The sequence below is a fragment of the Pinus tabuliformis genome, chromosome 2_2 (assembly GCF_031772625.1).
Source record: "Pinus tabuliformis cultivar Carrire ecotype Pingquan chromosome 2_2, CPIR1, whole genome shotgun sequence".
Taxonomy (NCBI): Eukaryota; Viridiplantae; Streptophyta; class Pinopsida; order Pinales; family Pinaceae; genus Pinus; species Pinus tabuliformis.
The window spans coordinates 689,308,139-689,316,252 of NC_142300.1; positions in this window are offsets into that span (position 1 = coordinate 689,308,139).

Consider the following 8,114-nt stretch of genomic DNA (forward strand, 5'->3'; position numbering starts at 1 on the left):
GCTTCCGGCTCTCAAATGATATAGGGTGACCTCCTTACATCAATACTACGTCAATCCCCTCTCTCGACGCATCACACTCCAAAACAAATGGCTGTGTGAAATCTGGCAATGCAAGAAACTCCTAGCTAGACTGCTCAATCTCATCTCGATAGGCCTTGGGGTGCCTATAGGGGGTGGTAATCACGACCTGTATGCCCTTCTCAAGCTCGATGGCGTGCTCAAACCCCCGATCTGGTGGCTGTCCTGGTTGAATCTCCCCAAACACTATGGCATACCGGTCAAGGATAGACTATATCTCTGGGTGTACCATCTGCCCTGTAGTTCCTGCCTCTGATGCACGCAGCTCCACTGCCCACTCTATGTCTCCCTTTCTTCCTCCATCTGATGAGCCAAGACAGTCTGAGGCGGATATTTGTGATGTCCCTATATCTTCTCATGCCTCCCTGTCTTCTCATCATCCCACTCCATCTCCAGGGTCTTCCAATCTGTCGTGGCCTTCCCTCGAGTGATAAGCCATTGAACACCCAGTATCATGTCGGTGTCAGGAATATCGACCACGAAAAAGTGGTCAGTCAATGTGTAGGTGCCCATCGTCACTAAAAGCTCTAGAACATAACGAGCTATGAGGGAATGAGGGAATGACAACTAGGGAGTCCCAAGGTGTTCTAAGGAACGTAAGGTTCCCAATTTGTAGAAAAATGCAATTCTAGTTGTGAGGGCATCAGTAACAGGGTGTGTTAGAGAATGACAGGGCATGCTAACATGTGCCAGATACTGCAAAGGCATGTCAAACAAGCTAAGATGTGCCATGTGCTAAGGCATGCCAAGATGTGCAAGGGCGTGAAAATGCATGCCAGGGACTGTCAAGGAAACAAAAGGGAGAAACAAGTTAAACTAAAAGAAAATGAACACATAATAGGGTTAATAAGTCATCAATTTACCTTTTCCACAAGGTGCATGCTAGGCACACCAACACTAGGTGTCAATAGGTGACAAGTGCCAAGTGTCAGCAAATTCTAAGTGACAAATATTCCTCCTTTTTTTCTCATCTACTTCCAATAATTTATCTCAAATAACTTTAATATTAAATGATGCCATAGCATCCAAAGACATCTCAATGCATGCCAAACATGCTAAGACTTGCCAAGTGCAAACACATGTCAGGTGCCAATGCATTTAAGGGAGTGTGATGTATGCTATGAAGTGGTAGAGCATGTCAAAGAGTGATAATGTATTCTAGAGAGTGCCCATGCATGATGAGGAGTGTTAGGGAGTACTAGGACAATACAGGGGAGCACTAGGTCAAAATGCATGGAATTGAATGAATATGAGGGTGTGTGAAGGAGTGTTAATGAGTGCTAGCTATCATTCCAAGGAGGGAGTGACAAGGTATCTTAAGCACTAGTAAGGCATGACAAGAAATATCAGGTCATGTCAAGAAGTGTTAGAGTGTTCTAGGTAGTTCTGGGGTGTGCTAACATGTGCCAAATAGTGCCAAGGCATGCCAAGAGATGCCAGGTGCTAAGACATGCTAGGAGGTGTAGGGTGCCAAGGTATGCCAATATGCATCAAGGATTTTAAAGGCAATAAAAGTAATAATCAATCTAAAATGCAAGGAAATGAACACATAAGAGGGTTAATAAGTCGATACTTTATATTTTTCATAAGGGGCACACTAGGCATACTAATAATAGGTTCCAATACATACCAATTTCGAATGTGTTCCAAGTGCTAATTTCAATGTAATATTATGCCAAGGTGTTCCAGGGCATGCTAGGGGCTACAAGGCATCCCAACATGTGCTTGGGCATCCTAATCATGAAAATATGTTCTAGGGGCAAAGATGTTCCAGGTACAAATATTTTCCAAGACATGCGAGGTACCAAGGAATGTTAGTGTGTGCCAAAGCATGTTAAGGTGTGCCATGAGTGTTGAGGAGTGCTAGGTCTATCTCATTAATATATTTGACAAAGCTTGATTATGTATTAAATAATATAGTTCCTACACACACTAGTAGAATTTTATCTAAATGGAATTTTCTAGATAATAAACCTAATATAGATGAATCATGTGTTGACTCATAGGAAAACTATATTCTTATTACTTGAGGGAAATGATACACACTAATTACCTCTTAACAAATTGACTAACTCTAACCACTATGGCATTGGACACATAATTAAAAGGACCACAACAATGGTCTTAAATCATTATCTTTTAACAAAAAATATAGTATCAGGTACATAGCGTCATCAAAAACTCATTGGAACGATCAATTATGATGAACATTTTTTTATCATCACCAGAAGTAACCAAAAATAGCATTGGTGAGGGTCAATAAAAAATCATCACTAGAACTGTCACCAAAGAGAGAATTAATGATGGACCTTTAATGACCCTCACCAAAAGTGTCATTAAAGGGAGAATTAGTGACAGGCCTTTAACAACCCTCACCAAAAGTGTCATTGAAAATGGCTTTGGTGACAAACCTTAAAGGACCATCACTATATACACACAAAACAATGTTTTTTTAAGGACCGTCACCATATGCGACATTGGTGACGGACCTTAAAGGCCCGTCACAAGCATGACCCTCACCAATGACCTTTTTTCTTGTAGTGTGATTAAAATTTTGTATGGAAATATAGGTTGGAGGCAGGGCTCGACCCCGTGACCTCTCGGAGCATAAAGCAAAAAATTTCCAATCCACCTACACTTTATGTCTTAATATATTATGGATCCGGTTTTATGTCAAACGGTATGATCACCAAGGTTAGGGGGTAGGAAGACTTAATCGCCCCCTTACCCCATGTGAACACTTATGCACAAACCACAAACATTTATGTGACAGTCACTGCCACTGTCACTGCCGTACAAACCATATGTGACCGCTCCTCAAACCACTTGCAACTTGTTACACTAACTACCAGAGGGAGGGGGCTAGCGTTGTGGCTATCCCTTGGGCGCATGGCCCCCATATGACGTAGGTTTTGGTTCTAAGGTCTCAGAGGCCAAATTAAGGGTCCTACAAATCCACCTAAAATCTGGGGAATTTGTCACCCCATTAGCGTTAAATGGGGCGAATTTGTAGGATGATGCCTGATTTTGTGCAAATTGTAGAGTGAATAGTGGAGAAACTAGGAGAGGTCATAACTTCTTTATTTTTCAACCAAATTGGATGAAAAAGAGGCTAGCTAGCGATTTTTAGACATTATGGACTCATTGGAGTAGGTTTCAGAAGAATTTGAGTGTTGTAAATACATTTTTTTACACTTTTGAGCATAATAGAGAGGCCCTAGCCATTGGAAGCTGGACCAAGGAGAGATAGCCCAGGAGGGGTGAACTCCTTCATCATGTCCTTGTTGTGATTTTTTTTTGGTGATGTTATGTACATGTTTATGCTTCTATTCAATCTCTTATTTATGTTAAAATTGCTCATAAATTAACATAAAAACTCATTTTATACTTGCAAAATTCATGAATCCTTAAGCATAATGAAAGAATTTTGCTTCTAATCTAAGGAGGATCTTAGCACAACAATCTAATATTCTAAATCATATAATTTTGGTATCATAACACTAGGTTTTCTTTCTGAAATAATGATTTAATTGATTTTAACTTTATCTCATGATTACAAGGTTAAAACTCAAAAGAGGAGAACGGAAGCTGTTTGGAGGCCCTAAAGTTGGGTGAAGGAGAAGGAGCGAGAGGTTACCACAATATCCAACACTAGTTGAGCCTCAAGTTGCAGTTGAGACTCCAGAGAGCATGTCTCATGAAGGAGAACCTACAAACATGATAGAAGATAATAAGACATATAGAAAGGCTTTCTTTGATATGGCAGAGATGGTGAAGGTCCTCTATGAAGAGAGGAATACTAGGTTAAAAGGGCAAAGTTCGAAACCTCCCAAAGGAGAAGGTTATTTAGGAGGAGGTAATGGAAAAGGAGGTAATGGAAATGGAGACAAACCTCCACCCTCTCCACCGTATTCTTCATCTTCTTCTTCACAAGCATATTTACACTCTTCCACTAACACAACCCTTACTCATACTCATCATCATACTTCAAAAGGAACTAGTAAATAACTTGATGTTAAATTCGAGTTGCCCATGTATAATGGTGAAGTGAATGAAGAGAAGCTTGATAATTGGATTTTTCAATTAAAGGACTATTACAGAATTCAAAACCTTCAAGGGGATGACCTAAAGATTCAGTTAGCTTCCTTGAGAGTGGAAGTTGCAACACTAGTATGGTGGGAATCAAAGAAACAAGAGGAGATTAAAAAACATGGCAAGATCTCAATTTATTGAAATGATTTCATTGCTGCAATCAAAAGAAAATTTTACCCTCTATATTATATGCAGAAAGCCATCATGAATTGGTTGAACTTTAGACAACTTAAAGGTGAAAATATGCAAGATTACACCAAAGAATTTAGAAGGTGGTCTTTGATGTTAGGTGTAGATTTGCAGTCACAAGACACGTTGTTGAATTACATAGGGGGTTTACACAGTTACCTTAGGCATATTATCTTAATATTTAATCCCAATAATCTAGATGATGTGCGTGTGCAAGCCACTCATCTTGATGTAAGAGGGAAAAACACTCTAGAAGAAGGTAGTAAAAAGCCATTTAAGAGTAAAGGAAAAGAAAAGGGTTTCAATGGTAAGGGAAATAAAAATGCATCTGTCAAAAGAAGGAGAGAAAGTAACATGCAAACATTACTCTAGAGAGAGTCACAATGAAGCTCATTGTTGGAAGCTTCATCCCTAAATGAAACAAAAAAAATTGAACAACAAGGGAAAACAAAAGACAACTACAACCACTCAACAAGATTTGGGATTTGATTCAGGTGATGAAACTAAAATCATAGGAATGGGTATAAAAGGAAAATAATCCATTTCTGGCAGTAGTTATTCCAATTCACAAAATCAAACTCCAAATGAAAGGAGGAGAATATAACATTTTCACATAAGGGTGGTCAGAAAACATTACAAGATTTATACACTTTTTTATAGTGGCTACCAAGCTAATCTTATCTCTGAAATATTGTCAAAAGTTTAAACTTGGAAACCATTCCATATCACAAAGCATATCGACTTGGATGGGTGTGTGGTGATACACAATTCCAGGTTACTAGAAAGTGTAAACTAAAATTTGACATTACTACAAATTTCATAGATGAATGGGAGCTTGATGTTGTGCCATTAGATGTATGTGGCTTAGTTTTGGGCAGCCCGTACCTTTATGACATAGAAGATATCTTCCATACACATGAAAACAAATATCATTTTTTCAAAGATGGAGTAGAATATATTGTGAGAGCTCATAGCAATAAATTAAATATTTCACTTGTTAATGTGGGGAAGATGAAAAGACTAGTGAATTCAAGAAAGAAATTTGTGCTTCTAATGATCAAACCTAAGAATGATGTTTATAATGAAGCTTTTGAAGGTTGTGATTCAAAAATGAAATCCAAATTGGTTGATGTATTTAACCAATATAATGAGATGTTTCAGAAACCAAAGGGATTACCTCCCAAGAGAGGAATCCAACATGAGATACAGTTGCAGAAATATTGTCCTCTTCCTAACATTGGCAAGTACAGGATGTCAATGTTGGAAAGTGAAAAAATTAAGAAGAAAATTCAAGATTTTTTGAATAAAGGGATCATCGTACCATCTTTCTTGCCATGTGGTTCACCTGTTGTATTAGTGCTAAATAAGGATGGAACATGGCACATGTGTGTGGACTTCCATGCATTGAACAAAATTACGGTAAAGAATCGTTACCCACTACCTAGAATAAATTATTTACTTGATCAATTGAAAGATGAAAAGTATTTTACTAAGTTGGACTTAAGGAGTGGATACCATCAAATTAGAATAGCTGAAGGAGACATTTGGAAGGCAACATTCAAAATAAAACAAGGTTTGTTTGAATTGATAGTTATGCATTTTGGTTTATGTAATGCTTCTACTACATTCATGCGTGAGATAAATGATGTGTTGAGGCCATTTTTTGATAAGCTTGTTATAGTATTATTGGGAGTTTTAATTGATAAGTAATCCTCCTAATATTTAATTGTCAAACCAAGCTCGTAAACACGAGTTGTCTTGCGCTTCCTTCATTTAGTTCTAGGTCAAAGTTTTAGCATTTCCTTATGATGATCAGCTCAGTAAAATATACTCATGCTAGCAAACTTAAAATAAATCAAACATATACTTAGCACAAGCAGACTCAACAAGAAAATTTAACCTAGAGATTTCAGAAATCTTTACGAACTCTTCCTAACATTCAAATCTGAACTTAACAAGCTACTAAACTATTTAATACTGATCTCAAGTGATGAAAATGAACTCCTAATCACACAAGACTCAATCAATCAAACACTCAAATGTTGGTTCTAGCTCTTCCAGTTTACACTCAAAAAGAATAAAGATCTTCTACTTGTAATAGCAATTCAATCCTCCAGCAACCTATACTAATCCTCAAGAAATTTGTACTAATAACAATTCAATTCCTAAGAAAATAAGAAATCTAACTAACATCAATTCAATCAAATAATTAATTTGTACCTAATGTTTTGTTACCCTATTAACAAAGATTCAGGAGTTAAGTACTGATCTTGAGCAATCACTCTATTCCACTCTATAACTCACCAACTTACTGTTGTATTCACAATCAAGCCACCTACAGGTCCTAGTTAACCATAGTGATGAAAGAAACTTCAAGCATTTATCCTATTTAGCACCTAGCAATCCAATCAAAAAATTGTGAAGAAACTGTAATTAAATCACTCTGTAATCAAACCAATCCTCACTTGCAAATAACCCGATTTCAAACCAATGTTCTATTGTTAAAATCCAATCGATATCTAGCTATGCGCAATGCAATCAAGAACTCTACAAAACATAGGAAATCAATTATCCAAATGAAATCGATTATCACACGAAACAAGGGAAAGCATGTATCTAACTAAAATAATGAGTTTGTAGTGAGAGCTAATCATACAAAGTGTTCTTTTGTGTTATGATTTCAATCCACACAGTTCATTAATCAACCCAAGAGTCTATTTTCTTAAATGAAGCAAGACAAAAGTGATAGTAAACCATTCAACATCCCTGCAAACAATGTATGTGTGTTGTGATCATTAGTTTAAAATCAAATCATTTATAGCATTCAAACAATAATTAAGAATTTCCTTATGTCATATTTCCTGCAAAATGATTTAACAGAAAATCAATTTGATCTGGTTCTTTAGGGGAAACGAAGGATGATTTGGTGAATAAACTAGTCTCATTCTAGTTAATTCGAATCTCATTCATTCCTCATTGCTGAAGAGGTTTAAAAGTTATCTCGGCACTATCAACGGATAAACAAATTCATTTCATTCATCAAACAACTATGTAGCACATTTTATGATCACTGCAAATCAATATGATGGTGAGGTTTTGAGGATAACTCTGTTATGAAAGTAAACAAGGATCACATGGAAATTTGATTGCAGACTATGGAAATAATGGGGTTTCACAAGCATTCAATGTACCTGCATTCTCTTAAAATACCAAACAAAGCAATCAAACCAAAACTAGCTTGTAGTGAAAGAGGAACTAACTATAACTAATCTAAAGTGTCACTTTTTATGCAATATACAAAGAAAACCTAGATGGGTGGGCCTGGCCACACTTAGGGGCTAACTAACTTATAGTAACAGGAAAATTTCGAACATGATCAACTCTTTATCATCAACAATTCATCAAACACTTAATCAAAATTCAAGACAGAACCATGATATCTTCTATTAGAACCAAGTCATGAAATACATAGCAAATACTTCAATGTTTGAGCACTGCCTCCTTTTCTATGCTTGATGCTCTGCTTTTATACATGTTGTAGATTAATTACAAACAAATTCATGTCGTGTTTGAATTCTCTAGATGCCCTTGAAATAGATAATGGTTGATGCTGATGTTTACCAATTCAGCGATGGAGGACAAGAAATTATCAAACCGTAACTGTGGCATAAAAATAGATAGATCCGAATTTGACTGTTAAGTAAAAATCTGGACATTTTATATAAATTGGCCTCAGAGAACTCTGGATATCTCCC